Here is a 25,169-nt window from a genome sequence, read left to right on the forward strand (position 1 = left end):
TAATCACATTTAATCTTTGTTTTAGTTAACATTTTAAAATAACTATCTAGAGTCCTATGAAAACCAAGTTATTCTGACAGTTCATCTGGAAAATAATAATCATATCTCTATCATAGGGCAATTTTGAGGAGTAAATGAGTTTACAAATGGCAATCACTGACTGGGTCCATTCAGTATTTGTCATATGTCACATGTAGTCATATTAATAAGTAAAGACATATAATCCATTACATGGTGTCATGTAGAAATTTATACAACTTACCAGATTTCTTTATATAATGATATAAAGAATACTTATTAGACTAAGAAAGACATCTAAAAACAAAAACTAATATTGGGTAAGTACAGCAGATGGGCCATATGTTTTTCTAAAATAAATTGTATAAAATAGTATTTACTGGAATTTATAGGAAAGAGATATAATAGCAGTCACATTTTTGAGATGACAAAATGGAAGGGTAAATATTAAAAAAATTTAATCCAGGAAACATGTATTAGGTAATTTTCCTAAAATTGTAAAAAAAACCATAATCTGTTGAAAATCATCTGAGGTAAATTTTGAGTATCAATATGTATAAATGATGTACTCACATTAATTTCACCTAAAAACATAAAAATTGTTTGATTGTTTATCCAAGTGAATAATTTTTCAAAATTATGAGACAGCTATTAACTATTTTATGTTTTTAAGATTTTATTTATTTATTTATTATTTAAAAGATTTTATTTATTAATATGACAGAGAGAGAGAGAGAGCACTGAAGCAGGGGGTGTGGCAGGCAGAGCTGGTTAGTGAGAAGCAGGCTCCTTTCGGAGCAGGGAACCGGATACAGGGCTTGATCCCAGGACCCTGGGATCATGACCGGAGCCAAAGGCAGAGGCTTAAACCCACTGAGCCACCCAGGTGCCCCAAGATTTTATTTACTTTTTTGACAAAGAGAGAGTGAGAGAGAACTAGCAGGGGGGAGCATCAGAAGGAGAGGGAGAAGCAGGACCTCCACTGAGCAGAGAGCCCAACAAAGAGCTCGATCCCAGGGACCTGATCCAAAGACGGATGCAAAACAGCCTGAGCCACCCAGGCACCCCATTAACTATTTTATAACTTAGTACGTAGTCTGTGGTTCTTCACTAAACATTCAATAAGTATATTTTTAATTCTACTGTACAGACAATCAATCATTAATTTAAAGTGGGACAGCCTTCCTGAAAATTGTTTCTCAGAAAAATTTGAGGAAAGATGTACCACTCATTATAAGTTAGAGGAAAGAAGTAAAATATGAACAATCTCCTAAAATGTAAGCTCTTTATGAAGGACACTGCTGGTTAGAAACTAGATTTAAAAAAAAAAAAAAAAAAGGTGTACCTCAAGCAGAAAATTACAAACATATCCTATGCTGTAGCATAAACTTCCTTTTTCAGGGATATTCATCTCAAGTCTATCTTGATTCATTAAATACAAATATTGTCTTGACATTTAAATCCTTAAGTCTTATATTTTACAGTAGAGTTTCCAGAATAACTTATAAGAATCAACGTTTAACTGAGATTTAACATACAATCAATATAAAGGCATGATCAGAGTTTAACTGACACAGAAAATCAGTGTGAAATCTCTTCTTATGGCTCTTTTTTCTCCTTTCTTTTTTTTTTTAATATAAGTAGCAAAATGTTTGAAAATGACAAATATAATTAGGTGAAAATCACTTGGTGAATACAATCACATTCCCCTTCTTTATATTGTTCAGATCTGTGCCTGAATTTGACCTAAAGCTATGAAAATTTGGACTAATATTAAATGTCTAATTAACGGTTACCTTATAAGATGATAAAATTTAAGAGGTCCTACTCACTGTAATTGATAAGCTTTTCTGAAGGTGTGCTATGGATCTTAGCTCTCACATTAAATGCAAATGATTCAGTGTAAATATATTATGTACACAAGTATCTACAATTTTAACATATTATAAAATATAAACATAATAGATAATTTAATAATAAATTTTGCTATAATATTTCAATTTTCAAAGGTATTTATATTTAATTACATCCTAGGGAATGGATGATGTAAACTTTTAGTTACACACTCACACTCATACAAGTCCACTGTGTTTTTCCTGTGATGACGAAGTCTAGTTATGATGATAGTCAGTTTTGTTTATTTATAATAATTTATTTATTATTAAAATAACTAAGCTTTCATACATTCCTCCTATATCTTATTTATTTTTATTCCCATATGTTCTTGGTTCCAAAAAGACATTTTCGAAAACAAGTTGTGTGCAACGCAAATAAATTCCAAATCTATGTGATTAAAAAAATTACCCTTTGTAAAATTTCTAACATGATCAATGTTTTAGTGATCTCCTGAGAGAGGACTCGGGCCACATGCACGATGTAGGGAATGAGGCAGGAGGGATCTAATACTTGAAAACTGTGTTGCTTTATACCTTGGTTTGAGTTGAATGGAACACAATTTGGTTTATATCTTGTTTTTTAATATTTAATGTATTATCACAAGATCAGATCTGTATTTAGAGTTTTATCTTCAAAGTAAAAAGCACATTACATAAATCAATAGAATGCGACTTTGAAAATATTGAATATTTTGATATTTTAGCATTTCTATTGTTATAAAAGAGCAGGATTTAATAAGATATATGCACACTTACCTAACAAGTCAGGTAATTGTATAGAATATGCATAATGAAGTATATTCTATACAAATTAATTGAGATAATACTTTTGATCTCATGGCTTGTATCCCTCTATTTCATTTTTTCATAAGAAATTCAAGTATTTAAAGAGAAGTTTGTCATAATGTCACACAGTTTCAGATCAGATGTTGTTAGCCAGTCACCCAAATGGTAGGTGACTTTTTATCTGCTATTTATTAACTCTTTCAATATCTATACCTATTATACTTATTATTCAAATATAAGTATCATTGTTTTAGTAAACCCTACCTATAAAGCAATCTTACACAGATAAATGATGATTAATAGCCAGGAACATTTATATCTCAAGAAACTAACATTTAGAGATGTTACAGAAATGCAAATTCATTGTTCATTAGGAAAGAGGTCTACATCTAGTGACAAGTTCAAATAATTAGTTAAACATAACTAATCTGATTTCTGTATGTGTATGTATTTCAAGCACACACATATACGAGATTCCATTTTAAAAGTAGTTTCTTAAAATATGGAAATGTAGTAATATATTCATTGAGAGCTCTTTCTTGAACTTCCACTTTTTTAAAAGAAGCTTTAGAAACACTAATAAAAGTTAGCCTAATGCCAATTCACCTTCACTGATTCTGTGACATTTGAAAAACGTGCCTATGAGAGAGAGTTCCAGAATTCCTAGGAGAAAATAAGGGGTACAGCGATAATGTGTTTTAAAGACTGATTGTAAAACAGAGAGAATTGCTAAGCCAAACCTCCCACTATCTCAGGATATCTCTGAAGATCTTTCAGAGAAACTGTCTGACAACAATTTTGATATTTCTATAACATCTTACTATAACAAAAATTATACAAAAACGTTACCTTATAATTCACTTCATGAGTGGTGATATATTTTCTTCTATTCTGCTGTGATTGGGTCCTGAAGGAAAACAAATATGAAAAACTTTTCAATATTCATATCCTCTAAATCCATGTACAGTTATAAATAATACAAAACATGGTTATTATACATTTTTCCATACCACTGAAGAATCCAACTCATGGGGGCACCTGGGTGGCTCAGTGGGTTGAAGCCTCTGCTTTGGCTCAGGTCATGATCCCAGGGTCCTGGGATCGAGCCCCGCATTGGGCTCTCTGCTCAGCAGGGAACCTTACTTTCCTCTCTCTCTCTCTCTGCCTGCCTCTCTGCCTACTTGTGATCTCTGTCAGTCAAATAAATAAATAAAATCTTAAAAAAAAAAAAAAGAATCCAACTCATGAAAACAGAATAGGGAAAGAGAGTCAATGCACTTTTTAAAAGGTAAAATATTGAGGGGCTTGAACTGCTCTTTTTTTTTTTTTTTAAAGGCAGAACCTTTGAGACAGTGGCACCAGCTAGAATCTCAACTGTCTCAGTTGTTAGATGTGCAATTTTGGACAATTCAGTTATGTTCCCTGAACCATTATTATTTCAGCTGATTAAGAAAAATGTAACACACCCTTTGCGGGGACCTGAGTATCAAGTGTTATAGTCCATTTGAAGAACCTAGCGTTTTGTTTAATACGTAGTATTTATTTTTTATTATGTAATTTTAGTCACTTTACCATACCCCATTAGTTTTTGATGTAGTGTTTCATGATTCATTATAAATTTAAAGTACCAGTAGTGATTTAAAATAACGATAAAATACTATTTCTATTGATAGTATCTATTAATATGTATTATAAATTCAGTAATTGGTGTCCTTTAAAACTAATACGATATGACAGATCAGAATAGAAATGCAAAAAAATAGTCAAATATGAACTAAAATATTTCTAACAAGGGAGCTTTGTAAAGTCAAAAGAAGTATGTTGTTATAAAATTGCGACAATTAGATGGAATTGATACTATTTTCATATTTTATAAGGTGAACAACATTTCAGTTGTACTGAAGTATTACGTTTGAAAAGACTATTGATATAAGAAAAATAAAAGGTGAATATGTGATCTCAGAGGATAATGAGGCCTTTCAGAACCTAAAAGCAAATGGCTTAAGAATTATTATTATAGTTAGTTAAAATCAACTTAACAATGCACTTAGGCATCAGTGTGCTTTGCTATGATTCATATTTTCTAAAACTGATGAAAATGACACTTATAAAGGTTAAACAGAAGCCCATAAATACTTTAGGAATAAGTTAACAGAAATAGATTATTCATTCAACAATTACTTCTGAGTACCTGTTAGGTACCAAACATTATTATTCTTATTAGAATTACAGCAGCAAACAAAAGAGACAAAAACACCTGACCTCACGGTGTTTATATTTCGGAGAATAAAATATATACTGAAATGAAAAAATATATATATTCTATGTCCTATCATCAAAAGTGCTAAAAAATAAGCAGGGAGGGATTATGAAATATGGTTATAAAGATCTTCTATTCTACCAAACCAAAAGGTCTCAAGTTCCTTTAGAACCCCATGTCAGGCTCCCTGCTCAGTGGGGAGTGTGTGTCTCTCTCTCCCTCTGCTCCTCCTCGCTGTTCCTGATCTCTCATTTTCTCTCTCTCTCTCAAATAAATAAACAAAATATTTTAGAAAATGGAACACATGGTACTCAGAAACTTCATTCTCCCTAAGATACCTACACATGCATTCTGTCATGGTTTTATTTTGGAATTCTGAACTTTTCAATATGGCTTTTCCCTATAATAAGAGTAAGGAGAACCCAATGTGACTGATTTCTAGGTTCGATTTTTTTTTTTAAGATTTTTTTATTTTTATTTATTTGACAGAGAGAGATCACAAGTAGGCAGAGAGGCAGGCAGAGAGAGAGAGGAGGAGGAAGCCGACTCCCCACTGAGCAGAGAGCCTGATGCAGGGCTTGATCCCAGGACCCTGAGATCATGACCTGAGCCGAAGGCAGCTGCTTAACCCACTGAGCCACCCAGGCGCCCTCTAGGTTCGATTTTAAGAACCATTTACGTTACCGTGTCCAGGCGCCCTATTACGAAGAACTAGAATCACTCATTAACAGTGCATCATGGACGGCTCCATTGAACTACACATGAGCGTGATTTGAGTAGAGGAGAAGGAGGATTTCCAAGGAATAGTTTTTAAGAACTGGGGTATTTGAATATTGTACCAGAGGGAAACTCATATATGAGCACACAGGGACCTATTCACGTAGAACGGACATGTTTTCCTAAGATTGACACAGGCCTGTCGGAAACGAGGCCCACTGCATGTGGCCGCTCCTTTCATCTCAGCTCCATTGCTAGCACAGAAAAAGCAGTATTCTCCTCCCGGGGTGTGAGCTAGAGCACAGCACTGGCACTGTCACACCGTCCCCTAATCGTACTGTTTAGAATCTGGCAAAAGATGTCCATCCACTGAGGAATGGCTAAAGAAGATGTGAGATATATAAAGATAGGTATCTTATGTGTGTGTGCGTGTGTGTGTGTGTATAATTTCGCATATATATGATATATACAATAAGTGCTATGATACATAATTTATATATAAATTATATAAATAAAATTATACATATAATGGAAAATGACTCAGCCATAAAAAAGATGAAGAGCTTTCTATATGCAACAATGTGGATGGAACTAGAATGAGTTATGCTACGAGAAATAAGTCAGTCAAAGACAAATATCACATGATTTCACTCATTTTTGGAATTTAGGAAACAAAACAGATCAATAGAGGGGAAGATAATAAATTAAAAAGAAAAAAGAGGGAGGTAAACCGTAAGAGGCTCTTATCTACAGAGAACAAACATGGCTGCTGGAGTGGACGTGGGAGGGTGATAGTCTAAATGGCTGAAGAGTATTAAGAAGGGCACCTGTGATGAGCACTGGATGGTGTATGTGGGTGATGAATCATTAAATTCTCCTTCTGAAACCAGTATTATGCTACATGTTAACTCATCAGAATTTAAATAAAAACTCGAAACAAACAAAAATAATAAAATAAAACCTGGCAAAAGAAAATTAATTTATAATTGTTCTTAGCGTCTTCTGAACTAATATATCAACCAAGGGATTTCACCAGTGAATAACAACCCCATCTTCTGAGTCATATACATTTATTCAAATAAAAGGAAGCAATCTATTTAAATACTTTCTGGAAAGGATTTATAAAATTTTCTCTTTATTAAAATATGTATTTCACTTTTTTTTTTTTTTTTTTTATTTTTATTTTTTTTTTTAATTTTTTATTTTTTATAAACATATATTTTTATCCCCAGGGGTACAGGTCTGTGAATCACTTTTTAATTAAATCACACTGTCTTGTCTCTACTTAGTTATTTCTGTGTGCTAATAATATTTTTAAATGCAATGATCATTTTAGAGATAATTTCAGTAAGTATTCTTTGTACTTGCTAGCTCTCCAAATATACTTCAAGGTATACTTTTTTTTTTTTTTAAGATTATTTATTTATTTATTTGACAGACAGAGATCACAAGTAAGCAGAGAGGCAGGCAGAAAGAGAGAGGTGGAAGCAGGCTCCCTGCTCGATCCCAGGACTCTGGGATCACGACCTGAGCCGAAGGCAGAGGCTTGAACCCACTGAGCCACCCAGGTGCTCCTTAAAAATATTTAAAATACATGTATGTAGTCACATAAAAATGTATTTTCTATATATATATATATATATATGCCATGGTATCAAAGCTATTCATATTATGTAGCATTCCATTTGATTTCACTTTATTCTCTAAATTACAGGCATAGTATATACTCACAAAAAACTAGTCTCTGAAGCTTGTCCAAAAAATAACAGAAAGAGAGAAATGTCAGCACAGTACAATACTATATTCCTTTGATGCAATTTTGTTAAAAATCTTATTAAAATTATTTTAGAACAGTTTAGGTTCACAACAAAAGTGAAGGGAAGATACAGAGATTTCCCAGATACCCCCGTCCACACACAATGCATAGCTTTCCCCCATTATCAACACCCCCACCACAGTGGTACATTTACTGAAATTTATGAACCTACATTAGCACCTCATAATCACCAAAGTCCATAATTTGCATATGGTTCACACTTGGTATTATATATTCGATGGGTTTGGATTAATGTTTGACATGCTTCCATTATCTTTATGGTACATAACCCCAACCAATTCCTTGTTCCTCCTTGTGAAAGCCAGCTAAACCAGTCCTGGATGCCTGACCTAGAGAAACTGTGAGATAACATATAGATGTTTTAACACACTAAGTCTATGGTAATTTGTTCATGGCAATAGAAAAATGGGGGCACCTGGGTGGCTCAGTAGGTTAAAGCCTCTGCCTTCAGCTCAGGTCATGATCTCAGGGTCCTGGGATCGAGCCCGGCATAGGGCTCTCTGCTTAACAGGGAGCCTGCTTCCTCCTCTCTCTCTGCCTGCCTCTCTGCCTCCTTGTGATTTCTCTCTGTCAAATAAATAAATAAAAATTTAAAAAAAAAGAACTACTTCAAAGTGATATAGGAATCAATAAATTTCTAATTCAGCTTTTTGACTTGGAGAGTTCAATGTAAATGCATTTATTTTAGCAACTCCAAAAGATTTTTCCTTTTATATTAACCTCTTCAGAATGTTAATAATTAAAACTGAAATGTTGTTTTTAATTTCAGATATTTTCAAATGTGCTTTTCACATTAAAAACAGAAAAAAACACAAATGTTTAGAAAAACACAGTAAGTTGAAAAAATAGAGCATTCTATATTTAAAAACAAGGTCATTTTCCTTAGAAATGCTTTTATATTCCATATATGTTGATCATTATAACTTATTCCTTATTTCAACACTTGGAATTAACTAGAGAAATTAACTCTCCTCCATACATAAAGATTGCTAAAGGAAAATAGTCATATTCTGTATGGTTTGGTTTGTACTTCCAACATAACAATGATAAAACCTAACATTTTGGCTGAATCACATTGGAAAGTCATCAGCAAGAGGACTCCACTACATAATATAATTAAGAGTGCAATGTATAAATAATCTTTTGCTACTTGATACAAGGTGCTGCTCGTTCATTAGTATAAGGGTCATTTGTAAGCCAATTTTGTTATTACCCTGAAACGACATTGTTGTTAAATTGTGATAAAGGGGAAACCATAAATTGGGAAAGAATTTTAATGGTCATTATCTTCATTAGCTAATGAGATGTGCTAATTATGTTCTTAAATGACAATGATTTAGTAGCCCTGGCAAAGAGGGCTCACAGAGCAGTAACCAGGCCAGTCCCCTTCAATGTGTTTTCACAATGCTGAGACATAACTAAGAGCCATAATTATGTTATGTATAACATTATTCATTAAAAATGTCTATCTAAGTTATGTTAGATTTCATGTTGTTTTTCCGTGATTTATTTGCATAAAATCTAGGATACTGAAAATGTGACAGAGAAAATTGCATTAAGGATGTACTTCTTCAAGTGTGGTTCCTAGACCCCTGGAGATCCCAGAGGCCCCATCAGAAGATATATGAGGTTTAAACAATTTCCATAGTAATTAAATGTTATATTTACTGTTTTTATTGTGTTGACAGATGCGGCGGCAGGGAGGGGAAATACAACAATTGTAGGTAAAAATGCTGACTCCTAAGCATAAATCAGAAACGTACCTTCCAACCGTACTAAAATTTATTATATTCTTCAGCCCTATACCGTTTCAGGAAAAACAGCGGAAGGAAGGAAGGAACGAAGGAAGGGAGAAAGAGGAGGAAAGACGGGAGGGAGGAGGCAGAGAAGAGGAAGATTTGGAAACTCTATCTCAGCAAATCAGTTTCTCAAATGACCAATGTATGATGTCACAAAATCATCCACAGGTAAAGGGGTTTTCAATTGTTGTGTTTTGATGTAGTATCAAAAAGTCACAATTAACTGAAAAAAAAATAAAATGATGCCGTTCTCAACCACATACCTGAGTGAAGCCAGTTTTTTCTTTTTTTTCATATACTTCAACTGAACAACTTATCATCATAGACTGAGTGAGGAAGCAGATATAATAATCAATCTTCCTCCTATTAAGCCAGACATAGCTTATTAAAGAAAATCAAACAATGCCAGATTTATTGTAATTTTTTTTATTTTTTTATTTATTTTCAGCATAACAGTATTCATTATTTTTGCACCACACCCAGTGCTCCATGCAATCTGTGCCCTCTCGAATACCCACCACCTGGTTCCCCCAACCTCCCACCCCCCCGCCCCTTCAAAACCCTCAGATTGTTTTTCAGAGTCCATAGTCTCTCATGGTTCACCTTTGCTTCCAATTTCACCCAACTCCCTTCTCCTCTCTAACTCCCCATGTCCTCCATGCTATTCGTTATGCTCCACAAATAAGTGAAACCGTATGATAATTGACTCTCTCTGCTTGACTGATTTCACTCAGTATAATCTCTTCCAGTCCCGTCCATGTTGCTACAAAAGTTGGGTATTCATCCTTTCTGATGGAGGCATAATACTCCATAGTGTATATGGACCACATCTTCCTTATCCATTTGTCTGTTGAAGGGCATCTTCGTTCTTTCCACAGTTTGGCGACTGTGGCCATTGCTGCTATAAACATTGGGGTACAGATGGCCCTTCTTTTCACTACATTTGTATCTTTGGGGTAAATATCCAGTAGTGCAATGGCAGGGTCATAGGGAAGTTCTATTTTTAATTTCTTGAGGAATCTCCACACTGTTCTCCAAAGAGGCTGCACCAACTTGCATTCCCACCGACAGTGTAGGAGGGTTCCCCTTTCTCCACATCCCCTCCAACACATGTTGTTTCCTGTCTTGTTAATTTTGGCCATTCTAATTGGTGTAAGGTGATATCTCAATGTGGTTTTATTTTTTTTTAATTTATTTTTCAATTTTTTATAATAATTTTTTTTAAAGATTTTATTTATTTGACAGAGAGAGAAATCACAAGTAGGCAGAGAGGCAGGCAGAGAGAGATAGGGGAGGAAGCACGCTCCCTGCGGAGCAGAGAGCCCGACATGGGGCTCTATCCCAGGATCCCGGGATCATGACCTGAGCCGAAGGCAGAGGCTTTAATCACTGAGCCACCCAGGCACCACCTCAATGTGGTTTTAATTTGAATCTTCCTGAGGGCTAGTGATGATGAACATTTTTTCATGTGTCTGATAGCCATTTGTATATCTTCATTGGAGAAGTCTCTGTTCATATCTTCTGCCCATTTTTTGATATGATTGTCTGTTTTGTGTGTGTTGAGTTTGAGAAGCTCTTTATAGATCCTGGATATCAACCTTTTGTCTGTACTGTCATTTGCAAATATCTTCTCCCATTCCGTAGGTTGCCTCTTTGTTTTCTTGACTGTTTCCTTTGCTGTGCAGAAGTTTTTGATTTTGATGAAGTCCCAAAAGTTTATTTTGGCTTTTATTTCCTTTGCCTTTGGAGACATATCTTGAAAGAAGTTGTTGTGGCTGATATCGAAGAGATTACTGCCTATGTTCTCCTCTAGGGTTCTGATGGATTCCTGTCTCACGTTGAGGTCTTTTATCCATTTTGAGTTTATCTTTGTATACGGTGTAAGAGAATGGTCGAGTTTCATTCTTCTACAAATAGCTGCCCAGTTTTCCCAGCACCATTTATTGAAGAGACTGTCTTTTTTCCACTGTATTTTTTCCCTGTTTTGTCAAAGATTATTTATTGTAATTTTTAAAATTTCAGTTTTTCTTTCTAAAATATTAGATATTGACTCATATCAGTCACATAAACAAAATATCTTTGGGATGTCAATCTTAAGACTTTAAGGAAGGGAGCCTGGGTGGCTAGTCAGTGAGGCATTTGACTCTTGGTTTCAGCTGAGATCATGATCTCATGTGTGGTAGAATCAAGCCTTGCATGGAGCTCTATGCTTAGCAGGGAGTCTGCTTGAAGATTCTCTCCCTTTTTCCCTCCCCCTTTACACACACACACTCCCTCTCCCTCTCTCTCTCTCTCTCTTTCTCTCTCACTAAAATAAATAAATAAATCTTAGGCAGAAAAAAAAAAAGACTTTAAGGAGTATTGCCTCATGATAATTGAAAGTCAATAGACATGTTGATCGGTTGATGAAAAAATATTGAAAAGTAAAATAGCATATTATAAATGTGATTTTAGTCTACATGAACATAAAATTAAATAAGTTCAATTATGAAAGGCATGAGTCATTAGAAACATAGTAATTATTTAGCAGTAAGGAAGAAATTGCATTTGCCTCTTTGCTGAAAGTTGGTAACAGTAGGAATAAGACTGTGATTTAACATGTCCCTTCAAATTTGGCTGTAAAAACCCTGCTTCAATGGCAGAAGTAGGCCAATCTACAATATTTTTAATTGAATTAAAAATTATTTTAAAATAAATAAAGAAAAAATAGCTTTAAATTAATGCTCAACATATTTACAAAAACTTTGGGAAAAAATTGAGCAGGAAGAGGATATTGATAAATTACATTATACAAATTATATTATATAAGTGATTTATCAAAACCATATTACTGTTATTATACCATAAGCAAAATCAGTGATTTTGTCCAGATAGAATGAGAACAAGAAGGATTCAGGTAGAAATTACCCATTTGTCCATGCCATGGAATGTTTTTGCTGTTGTTGATTTTATTTTAACGTGGCATAGTGACAGAATTAATATTATAGAGCAGTAAAGATGAATGAATTACCGTTATATATATCAACTGTAATGAGTTGGGGGAAAATCAATAAAGAAAATATACTATATCAATTTGCTTAAATAAATTTTAAAAATGTGGATTGCAGATACAATTTTGCAAATCTGTAAATAAAACTAAAGGAATTATTGGCACAAAACTCAGCTGACTGATTACTCAGCGGAAGAGGGCGGGAAATGAAATCAGGGGAAGCAATAGGGTTCCAGTTGGCCAGTGAATTATTACACTTTCAAAAGCATTCATCTGTAGATATTAAAGATTTTAAAGTTTAAAAAAAGATGAGAATGGATTATCTAGTTTAATTATGGGTATTATGTCCTGCATGAACAGTGTGTAATGATGCTAGATGTGATACACTCACAGTTCTCTTACTCGATGGTATAAGATGCCACAGAAATGGTAACAAGCCATTATGGGTTGTAGTGATCCACTGTTCATTCCCAGAATTGGATGTTCCTTCTTTAGCAGAGAACACTGGATTGATTCCATTTTCTACTTGGAAGAAGAGCACAACCAGTACCTTTCTGTTTTATTGTTGTTGTTGCTATTGTTTCCACTGAGTTTCTATAATCTATAAAGGCAAAATTCCATCTACTACTAAACACGCATGAAGTCATATGTTTTTTGCATCGTCAGGGAGGATGGCATAGGTATACAAAATCAGCTCACAATGTTCTCTGTGGAAATTTCCCCAGTTCTTAAAACCTATTATAACTCCAAAATAGTTCAGTCAAAGTGACTCAGTTTTCAGTGGAGAGATAAGGTAATTGAGATAATGAACTTCAAGACTGGGAAAATAAGAAATATCTTATGCCATTAGAGAAATAGACTAAAAATGTTCACACCATTCACTTTTTAACATAATTTTCCATTCTTGTGTGAGTCTAACAGAAGGACATAGAAAGCAATAGGGGTATACTCCATCAAATTTCTCTTCTCTGTCGCATTTCAGCTGTGTTCACATTTTCTCCCTAGCCATTCAGAGATAATGGAACCTCATGTATGAGAACTCTGTTACTGACAAAAAAAAAAGAAAGAAAGAAAAGAAATGAAATGACCTCAAAGAAGAGAATTCATATATTTGTTTTCTTGGTCTATTAATTGCCTAACATAAAGATGTTATCTTTATAATTGAAATTTTAATTGTCTAGAGAATTATTCCAAAATAAATGATATTTTAAAGAGTTATAAGTACCCCTTATTCCCTCAGTTACTTTCTCTTATTCTCTGTTATTTTGTAAATATATCAGTTGGATTTGAAATATAATCCCTGTTTTGTTATGAATGTTAAAAATATTTCTGGATATTGTTCATGTTTCTACTGGGATCAAAAAACTATCCATCTGCTTGTCCATATGCTGGAGAAGGGGACGTGGTAACTTTCACTGGATGTGAGCTCTGTCATTGTTTACTACTGCCTGAGGAAAAGGTCATGATTCTTTTAATTTTCTTTACCTAAACATAAAAATAAACATATAACATTATGTGGAACAACTATATATGAATCTTACTGATTCAGAAGCTATAATTTAAAGAGATCTTTTTAAATCTAAATATTTATTTAAAAAAAAAGAACAGCAATGCAAAAACACTTAGAATGCAATCAATTGGAACAATGCTTTATAAAATTCTCATTATTATTTTGATTTGATACCTTGCCTGGACCATTTAAAATACTTAATTCTAATTACGGATACAATAATCTTGAAGCTCAAATGCTACAACTAAAGCATCAGTAGTCAATGAAATAATGAATGTTACCAATGAGGATATTGATATCTTTGACCAATTTACTAGTAGGCACATTGAGTCCTCAGAGGCTCTTAATGAAAAGTGCTTTAAAATTAAGAATGGGGGGCAGGGGGTGCCTGGGTGGCTCAGTGGTTAAAGCCTCTGCCTTTGGCTCAGGTCATGATCCCAGGGTCCTGGGATAGAGCCCCACATCCGGCTCTCTGTTCAGCAGGGAACCTGCTTCCTCCTCTCTCTCTGCCTGCCTCTCTGCCTACTTGTGATCTCTGTCTGTCAAAAAAAAAAAAAAAAGAATGGGGGGCAGGGGTGCTTGGATGGCTCAGTTGGTTAGGCATTTGCCTATGCCTCAGGTCATGAACTCAGGGTCCTCAGATCAAGCCCTGCATTGGGCTCTCTGCTCACTAGGGAGTCTGATTCTCCCTGTACTCTCCCTTTGTTCATGCTCTCTCTCTCTTTCAAGAAAGTAAGTAAATAAATAAAAATAAAAAACAAAATTATATTAAGGATGAGAAATTATAAATACTAACATAATCATTAGTTGGTCATTTCAGCAAATAATTTTTAGTTGCAAATGATGCCTTAAAAGAGAAAGGTAGATGCAAGTCAAACATAAAATACTTAATTTAAAAGCCTATGCATCAGTATAAGGATTGCCAGGAGCCTTTGTTATGCTAATTTTAGAAGAAAGATGTGGATCTCTGTCAGATCCAGTAAACCTGGCAAATGGTAATATGGCTATTTTAATTGTCTATGTAACATATCAAAAAAGAGACATAAAAAGAAATACTACAAAACAGGGAGCTCTTGTTAGCTATCTAAAGTTTTCTGAATGACTCAATTCATTATTTAATGATTATTCCAAAAACGCTCATGCATAATAGCCTGAGCCTTATATTTTTAAATTTCAAAATATTTGGTATTAAAAATGGGTGGCTTTACAGTGACACTCAATGAGTGCTGCTTTGACAGGCAGGGAGTATATTTGCATGCTCAGTGGGAATACAACTGAGAGATTCATCAGGCAGAGTCTAAATTCTCCATTTCAAGGGTTGACAAATCTATTGGGATGTCTAGTTCTCCCAAGAATGATTTGCTAGTGATGAGAAGAAAGATTTGAAGGAAAGAAGATTGATATCAAGATATATTTGGAGAGTGCTAAAAGAGAAACCTGTTGTGACTTGAAAATAGGATCTAAATGACCCAGTTCAGTTTGAACAAATGTGGTCAGTGCCCAGAATTTACCTTAAAAAAATCCCGTAACAATATCAGTTATTTACATTTGATGATCTGAACAGGCAACTTTGAAATTAGATTTATTTTATATTGCCTCCTTAATCTTCATGCCCTTTTCTCTAACCCTGTCCCTATTAGAGCTGATACTTTTCTACAAAGACATTTTTTTTGCTTTTTGTTTCATTTGTTTTTGTTGTTCTTGCTGTTATTATATAAAAAGAAGAGTTCTTCATTAATAGAATGGTATTTCTAAGACCAAAGAGAAAAAAAGTCAAAGAAAAATAGAAGTTTTTTCCTCTATGAATAATAGTTGTGTTCTTCCTTTTTTGTATCTATTAAAAAAAGGCCTAGAAAAACTATCCTCTAAAGAACAGATGTGCAGTTTTGCAATTGATCCAACATAGACTATTTCTCTTTGACAGAAGAAGAATTCAGGATGAAAATATCAGTTTATTGCAGAATACCCAGGAAAATAAGGTACAGGAGAGATGCACTAGAGTATAAGGAAGAAAACATATGGAATTAATATGGGACTGGAATGGGTGTCAAATTAATATCTAGAGAGAGAGATGACAGATCTCCAATATACACAATGTTGAACTTATTTTTCTAATACAGTTATGCATTATTAGTCATAGAAATTAAAATAAGAAAAATAGATATTGAGATATATTCTATTATTTGCTCTTTGTACTACAATAAATTGACATGAGCAAATGCCAGAACACATGAAGCCCTCCCTCTTTGAACAGCACTGTTATTGGAAACAGACACCTGGAGAATGCTTCCTGCTTTATGCAGGAAATAGTAAGAGAAGATTTGCACTCTAAAATGTTCCTTCTGGTAATAATTTAAATTTAAAGGAATAAAAAATGAAGACAAGGCAGGGTACCTGGGTGGCTCCGTTGGTTAAGCATCCAACTCTTGATTTCCACATAGGTCATGATCTCCTCAGCGTAGGGAGATCTATTCCCATACTGGGTTATGCTCACTCAGCAGGGAGTCTGCCTGAGATCCTCTCCCTCTGCCCCTTCCCCTGCCCTCTCTCTCTCTCGCTCGCTCGCAGGAAAATTAGACTATGACCGTAGGCAGAAAACAAAGGAGGAGGAAGAGGAAGAGAAGGAAGAGGAGGAAGGGGAGAGGGGGAGAAGGAGGAGGGGGAGGGGGGTAAGGAAAAGAAAGAGGAGAAGAAAAAGAAATTCTTTCAATGAATTAAATAGAAAGGAAGAGGGGAATGTATCTTTGAGGAATGTATAAGAGTAAGTAAAGTGATATAGGAAGATGTGAGCTGGAAGACTTCTATCACTAGATTTCAGACTTTTGTCTTACATAATTAAGTGAGAGTTTTTATAATAAAGAATGGCAGAAGAAATGAGATACATGGTGAGGAGTTGGAAGGAAATCATCATATACTTATGTATAATCTACCAGTCTGCAGTACTTGTTAACGGCATCCTAAATTGGCCAAGACAGAAAACTAGCACTGAGGAATAGAGGGGTAGAGGGGCTGCTGCAACAAATGTACGCACAACTTGCTTTACTATACTTCGATTTGTTGTGCTTTGCAGATATTGTGGGGTTGTTTTGTTTTGTTTTGTTTTTTTACAAATTGAGGCTTGTGGCAAACTCTGTGTGAGTGCAATGTATCAGGACCAGTTTCTCAAAAACATTTATATACTTTGTATCTTTGGGTCACATTTTAGCAATTCTTACAAATGTCTCAAAGTTTCTCATTATTACGATATTTGTTACGGTGATCTGTGATTAGTGACTACCAACTCACTGAAAGATCAGGTGATGGTTAGCATATTTTAGCAATAAAGTATTCTTTAACTAAGATTATATTTTGGGGTGCCTCGTGGCTCAGTGGGTTAAGCCACTGCCTTTGGCTCAGGTCATGATCTCAGGGTCCTGGAATCAAGCCCCACATTGGGCTCTCTGCTCAGTAGGAAGACTGCTTCCCCCTCTCTCTCTGCCTGCCTCTCTGCTTATTTGTGATCTCTGTCTGCCAAATAAATAAATAAAATCTTTTTTTTTAAGTATGTGTATTTTTTTAGACATAATATTATTGCACACTAAATAGACTATAGCACCGCAAATATAACTAGTGTATGTACTGGAAAAACAAACCAACCAAAAAAACATTCATTTGATTCACTTTATTATGATATTCGCTTTATTTGGGTTTTCTGGAGCCCAACCCAAAATATTCCCAAGGTACACCTATACCTTAAAATGTGGTAGCAACACTGGTACTGAGTAAAGTGTAGAGGCTAGAGTAGTTTGGAGGTACCTGTAACAAAAAGCTTACATTTCCACAGATGGATTTTAAAAGCAATTCTGATGACAGTTTTCCAGAAGACAAAGAGGAGAGCAGGAGAAGTAGCCTCAGTCTTCTTAGAGAATACTGAAGTGGTCTTGAACTGAGTGTTGGCAGAAATGTGTATGGGAAAGTTCATTCTGGTGTGGTCTCAGATGGAAAAGATGACCTGCTATTGGACAATGAAGGAACGGACATGCTTGTAACAAAGTGGCAAAAATTTGATTGACTTGGGTCTATGTCTAGTGTTTTGTGGAAGGTAAAAATTCTATCGAAGAAATTGGGTATATGACCGAGGATGTATTTAAGCCAAGGGTTGAAGATGAGGGCTGGCTTCTCTTGAAAAAGTTATTATAAAAATGAAAGAAGAAAGAAATGACCTAAAAATGGAATTGTTAGTCAAAATGTAAGCAGAAACTTAAAAATTTAAATATCCTCAGCCTATCCGTATTGCAAAAAATGGGAAAGTGTGTTTGAAAGAAAAGACTAAAGGTTTGGCCAAGTTGCATTTTGATAAAGATGTTAGTTTGGATGTGAACCAGGAACTTAATCAACCATTTCAGTATGGAAACAGTCCTTTTGGTCTGAAAGGGGAGGAGAAGGAAGGTTGTCTAATTTCTTGGATTTTTCAAAATGGGACTATAGAGCTACTCCACTGTGAATGTGCTTTATTCAAGACCAGGAAAGAAAACCCCAAAAGTGATTTAGAAATTATCAGGGCTGCCTCCTCAATTTTAAAATTTCTTCATAGCAAAACAAATAATGAAGAAAATGAAAAAGCAACCTATGGAATGGGAGAAAATATTTCCGAAGTATATATCTGATAAAGGGTTAATATATAAAATATATATAATAAACTCATACCACTCAATAACAACAACAAGAACTCAAATAGTGCAATTTTAAAATGGGCAGAGGAACTGAACAGACATTTTTCCAAAGAAGACATAAAATAGCCAGCAGGTACATGAAAAAGGTGCTCAACATTGTTAATCATCAAGGAAATACAAATCAAAACCACAACGAGATATCAATTCACACCTGTTAGAATGACTATTATCAAGAGCTCTCTGCACCCCACGCTTCCCCATGTTGCAGTATTATTCACAGTACTCAAGATATGGAAATGACATAAATGTTTATATAAATATATCAAATCACATCTGATTTAAATGATATTTAGATGAAATTTTGAGTCTAGAGTTTTGAGTTGATGCTAGAACAAGTTAAGACTTTTGGGGCTAGGGGTGCCTGGGTGGCTCAGTGGGTTAAGTAAGCCTCTGCCTTCCGCTCAGGTCATGATCTCAGAGTCATGGGATCAAGCCCTGCATCGGGCTCTCTGCTCTGTGGGGAGCCTGCTTCCCCCTCTCTCCCTCTGTCTGCCTCTCTGCCTACTTGTGATCTCTGTCTGTCAAATAAATAAATAAAATCTTAAAAAAAAAAACTTTTGGGGCTAGTGGCATTTTGCCTGTGAGAAGTACATGACATTTGGGGGGAGGTGGGGGCAGAACGCTATGATCTGAATGTTTGTGTCTCCCCTAAATCTGTGTGTGGAAAACCTAATGCTCAAGATGATCATAGTAGGAGGTGAGGCTTTTGGGAGGTGACTGCTAAAAGAAAGGAGGTACCAGGAATGGGATGAGTGTCTTTATGAAAAGGACCCCAGAGAGATCCTTTGATCCTTCTATCGTAAGAGGAGACAAGGAAAAGTCTGTGTTCTGGAAGAACGGCCTTACTTGACCATGTGAACACTCTCATCTTGGAATTACAGACTCCAGAACTGTAAGAAATAAATTTCTAGTGTTTATAGGCCACGTAGTCTAGGGTACTTTGTTATTATTAGCCCAAATAGAATGACTTTGATTGGAGCAAAGGCTATTACATAGTATCTCGATGAAGGAGATGAATTTTTCGTTTTGTTTTCTTAGGTGAGAGGAAAAACTATTTTATATGTTTCAAGTAAAGAGTCAATGTAGAATAAGGGAATGAAACCAGAGAAAAGGAGAAAATCACTAGGGCAGCAAGGTTCTTTTGGCCGGAGTAGATTCAAATAAACTACTATAATAATAAGAGAAAGCATATAATATTTTTTAAATTGAAGTATAATTGACACATTGTATTAGTTTCAGATGTACAACATGATTGTACATTTGTACACATTGTAAAATGATCACCACAATAAGCCTAGTTAACATCCATCACCAGTCATAGTTATAGAATTTTTTTCTTATGATGATAACATGTAATAATTATTTTCTTTTTTTTTTTTTTTTTTTTTTTTTTTTGTAAGATTAATTATTTTTTTTCCTTAGCCCGATGCGGGACTCGATCCCAGGACTCTGAGATCATGACCTGAGCCGAAGGCAGCGGCTTAACCACTGAGCCACCCAGGCGCCCAATTATTTTCTTTACAGAGAAGATAAAACAGAAGCTGAAATGTAAAATAATTCTATTAAGGTAGCATACTAGCAAACAACAAGAGGTCTGTCTGATTCCAAAACCCCCTTCATCATTCAACCTCTGCATATCCTGTACCCCCACTTAAAAACACTAACGTGTACAGGAAGTAAGCAAACATTAAATTAAATACAGTAATTTTGCTAATGTAAAAACCACAAGGGTTTCCAAGAAAGTATGAATGGCCACTATTAAGCCCTGTTATAAATATTTTTGTGCACAGTACCTAATGTCAACTTTTTTCAATGTGGTAGCTAAATTCTATGAAAATAAAATAAAGTACCTGAACAAACACTAAGAAAAAGTTAATGAATAGATTCAACAATTTAGATTCAAACCATTTACTATACACTGATAACCATTTAGGGTTGTGCAAAAGTACATTTTATTTAGCAAGGCAAGTACTGAAATAGAATAGAAGTCAGCATCTCCACTATTGTATTTGTAATTGTTCTGTACTCACCTAGGGAGAACTTGTAATTATAAGCTATTAAGATTTGAGACATTATCACTCAATGCTTTATGAATGAATAGATAAGTACACCTTCAACTCAACAAATGATAGACTCTATGAGAGAGACAGTATGTGGTCTATAAAGATTAATAAAACATAAACTTCCTGAGTCACTTGTGTTCTTTTGGGTTTACTAAACTGTTTATTTAAAGTTTTTCTGATGTTCAAATAGCTCAAGAAGTTAGTACAGACTATGATAAAGAGCATTTGCTTATGAGACTGAAGCAGATAATATAAGAAAATGAAATAGATTTGGTTTAAGAAGCAATATAAATAAATAGGAAAAATAGTAATTTGGTGACCAGATTACAGATTGCATATGCCAGTCATTACTGCTTTCAATTAACTGATGCATCCAATAAGGTAATGAAGAACCACTGTTGCCCAGTCACTGACATTTCAGGTTTAGCATGACATCTAGTTTTTATGAGAATTTGCTAAGTTATCAAATCTTGAGGAAAAAAAATAAAGCTTGAAAAAGTCATAGTGTAAGTCAAATATAATATATATTTTATATTTGTTAAAAATACAATTGTGGCTTATTCAATTAGGGTATCTGTTGTCTATCATTAATGCTGTCAACAAATAGGTCATTACCATAATGGGCATCTAAACATGGAAACAGTGCTAACTTCAAAATTATACTAGGATATTACATATAAAATGGGTTAAATTAAGTATCTGTAGAAGTCAGCTGTTATACATTGAACTATATTGAAGATATGTTGAAATCTCAACACCCAGATAAATTGAAATTATTAATTTGGGCTCTAATCCAATATGGCTGATGTTCTTATCACAAGAGAGGGACAGAGACAGAGGCAACATCATGATATCATGTGACTGAGGAGGCAGAGATGTTCAGTGATATATCTATTATCTAAGGAACACCAAGACTGCTAGCTAGACCAGAACTTACGAGAAAATCATGAAACCAATTCCTCCCTAGAGCCTTCAGAGAAAGAATAGCCCTACTGACACCCTAATTTTGAAGTCTAAGAGAAAAAAGTTCTGTTAAGTTACTTAGGTTGTGGTACTTGATTATGGCAGAGCTAGAAAATTACTACATCTATTCCCAATCCAGACCACTTCATGTGTACATCTGGGGTAAGAGTAATAAAGGGGAAAACCAACAACCTGACATGGTGAAAGACTGAATACCTTCTTATTAAAATCAAGGATAAGGCATGGATAACTGCATTCACTGCTTTTGTTCAACACTGCCTTACAGATTCTAGTTAGTAAACTAAAGCAAGACAAACAAACAAACAAACGAACAAAAAAGATCCATATTAGAAAGGAATAAATACAAATAGAATTGTCTTTATTTGTAAATAATTTTCTACATAGAAACTATAATACAGAGTGCTACAGTAACTAATAAAGTTTAGCAAGTGTGTAGAACATAAAATCAACATAAAAATAAGAATCATATTATACATTCTAGTTACGTACAATTGAAACCAAAAATAAAAAATAACAATGCCATTAGAGCATCAAAAAATGTGAAATACTTAGGGAAAATTATGATGATGTGAATGGCTTCTACAATAAAAGGTACAAACATTGCTGCAAGAAATTGAAATCTTAAGTAGATGGAGAGATAAACTGTGCTTATTTGTAAGAAACCTCAAATCTTTTGAAGATATCAACTTTCTCACATTGATCTACAAATTTAACAGCAATCAAAATTTTAGTTGGTTTCCTTTTTGTAGAAATTGACAAAATGATTCTAGAATTTATATGTAAATGCAAAATTACCAGTAGTAACAAACAACTGAATAAAAACACATTGGAAGTATGAACATTACCCGTTTCAAGTGTTATGATAAAGTTACAGTGCTCAAGAAAATGTGGTATTTACATAAGAAAGCAAAGCAGAGCTCTGTGATGAAAGAGTCCAGAGATAGTCCCACAGATGGAAGAACAACTGATTTTCAACAGAAATTCAAAGGTAAGTCGGATAAAAAAAATGTCATCACTTCAGCAAAATAATGTCATTCCACACCTTGGACCACATACAAAAATAAACTCAGAATGCACTTATATAAGTAAAGGTAAATTTTAAAAGTGTAACGTTTCTAGAAAAAAAATTAGGGAAAACTTTATGGCTTTTGGTTATAAATGCCTATATATATCCATCTTAAGTATAGTATTAACAAAACAATTTTTAAAAGAATAAACTGATAACTTGCAACCCAACAAAATTTAAAAAAAATTCCCTTCAAAAGACATTCTACAATAGAAAAACAAGCCACAGATTTAGAGAAAATATTTGCAAAGCATAAACCTAAACAAGGGACACACTCCTATATGCAAAAACTCAAAAGACTTGATAAGAAAGCAAAAAAAAAAAAAAAAAAAAAAAAAAAAAACAAAAACCAAAACCAAAAACAAAAACAAAAAACCAACAATTCATGCCCCTCTTCAAATGACCACAAGATTTGAATAGACACTTTCCAAAAGTAGATATGCAAGTGGAAAAAAAATCACATGCAAAGATAACCATCCACATCAATCTTCAAGGAAATGTGAAGATTTTTTTGAAAATCAGTTCTTCTATGACTCTCTTGAGGAGAAATGATACTTCGAATCTGGAAATGTATATTCCTTTTGACAGTTACATCAGACAAAAAATCTTTTATAGTATTTTCCATTAAGATTAGTCAATTAATTTCCTTGTTATAAGTCCATTAAGAATCATTTAGATTATAATTTGGGTTTATCATAATAGATTTTCTAAGAGACAGAAAACATGCTGATCAATCAACATGCTGAGTTGTTTTTTGTTTGTTTGTTTTGGTTTGGTTTAGTTTTTTCCCCACTGAAACTAGAAGGATTGCCATTTAGGTTAAGTCTTATTCTTCTTTGAGATATGTCAATCACTCCTCTAAAATCGATCAATTTATGGTCTGAGAAAACACTAAATTTTGTTCGGCATCTACAACACCTCGTACCAGGCCCACAGAGACTTGACCTCACAAGATAATAATGACTTTTTCTGAGACCCTGCTGATTTAGCCAGGAAATTCTCTCTATTTTGACTTAACATTTTAAACTAACACCTTAAGGAATTCAATTATCAGAGACTAATTATTATAGAATCTCATATAACAGTGTATGAATTAGAAGTCAAGTCACGTTTGGGGCCAGTGAACTGTATTCTGTCCCATAGCCATAGTGCACAAAATTAATTCTCAAGGATAACCCATGGTTTCTAATGTAGTATAGCCCTGATCATTGTTTCTTCTCTTTTCTGTATTGCAAGTTCCTGTTGAGTTTTGATTGCAGAAGCATCCATTTAAAAGAAGCATCCACTTCAACAAAGGCTCTCTCCAATAAACACATGGCCAGTCACAGGACAAAAGAACCAGGCTACTTCCCCACACTGAGCCTCCTTTGTTTTAGAGATCTTGATAGATTTAGATAACTGACCATTGTCTATTTGCTTTTTGCTTTCCCTCTGCTTTTAATTCTCACTGTCAAGTTTAAATTTTACCAATAAAGATTGAGCCCATGAGACCGCAGGCCCGCAACCGTGATCCCAATAAAAGCAGAACCCCAGGCCCACGCGCTCCCTCTCTCTCTACCTGCAACATACCGTGGCCCCATGTGTGTTGTGTAATTTCCAGGTTCTGTAAGTAATAAACCTTTATTTTTTTGTTTATTTTTTTCAAAGTTTCCTGATAGTTGCCGTTAAAGGACACCTGCAATCCTAAGAACTACGAGGTCAGGTCCAACTACAAAACTGGCTACTGATAGGCTGGAGACCAGCACAAAATATATCATAATTCATTTGTAGGGATTACTTGATAAACTCTTCTAAGGAATAACAGGCATTAGTATTGGTATCTCTTTTATTTTACGTTTGAGAGCCAACTCATTACATAGAAGTTCTTCTTTCTAGACAAAAATGTATTTACATATTGCCCACTTACATTTTAGCCAATGCTTCTCATGAAAAGAGAGCACTTTTGCATTGATTTGGGTTTCTAGTGGTAGTTACTACCCAAATAAATTTTTTACAGTTTCCATCATAATTATGTGCACCCATCTTGATGATATCCTAAAGCTTCAATTACACACTATGTCTGGAGAATTGAATTTCCTTAACACTAAACTTGGTTCTTGAGATGAAGAAATTTTACCTTAGGCTTTCAATTCTCCAACTAAATAAGCACACTTCATGATATTGTTTTTAATAATATTATATGAATTTATGTCAATATATTTATTTTATCTTCCCTTGTATATTTATATTTGCTATTTTTGACAAATATATTTACTTTCTATTACCTACCACATTGCACATATTTTACATAATATTAGAAATACAGGTATTAGGTATTAGGTATTAATTATATATATCACTGGTGGACTGAGCCTAAAATCTAATGAAAAAAAAAAGATATATAAAGAAGCTTTTATAAGCAATGTATATGGTAAGACCTGTAAGAAAAATATAAACATGGTTTTTGAGGGTGATATCCCTAAAATGTCATTGTTTACTTTGCCACGATTGTCAATAAAACAAGTATTTTATAAATTGAAATCTCAATATTAAT

General features: G+C 34.2%; 1 protein-coding gene and 1 pseudogene across 1 annotated transcript in view; both read right to left on the reverse strand.

Moving 5' to 3' along the window:
* Nucleotides 1-3,612, reverse strand: part of CDH18 (cadherin 18) — a 696,319-nt gene extending 692,707 nt beyond the window's left edge. The window contains exon 1 of the mRNA XM_045082036.1: nt 3,549-3,612. The gene's annotated coding sequence lies outside the window, so the exon portion shown is untranslated. The remainder of the gene's footprint in view (nt 1-3,548) is intronic.
* Nucleotides 1-25,169, reverse strand: part of LOC101671856 — a 110,257-nt pseudogene that overhangs the window by 54,390 nt on the left and 30,698 nt on the right.

The sequence above is a fragment of the Mustela putorius genome, unplaced genomic scaffold (genome assembly GCF_011764305.1).
Source record: "Mustela putorius furo isolate JIRA1106 unplaced genomic scaffold, ASM1176430v1.1 tig00000589_pilon_pilon_pilon, whole genome shotgun sequence".
Classification (NCBI taxonomy): domain Eukaryota; kingdom Metazoa; phylum Chordata; class Mammalia; order Carnivora; family Mustelidae; genus Mustela; species Mustela putorius.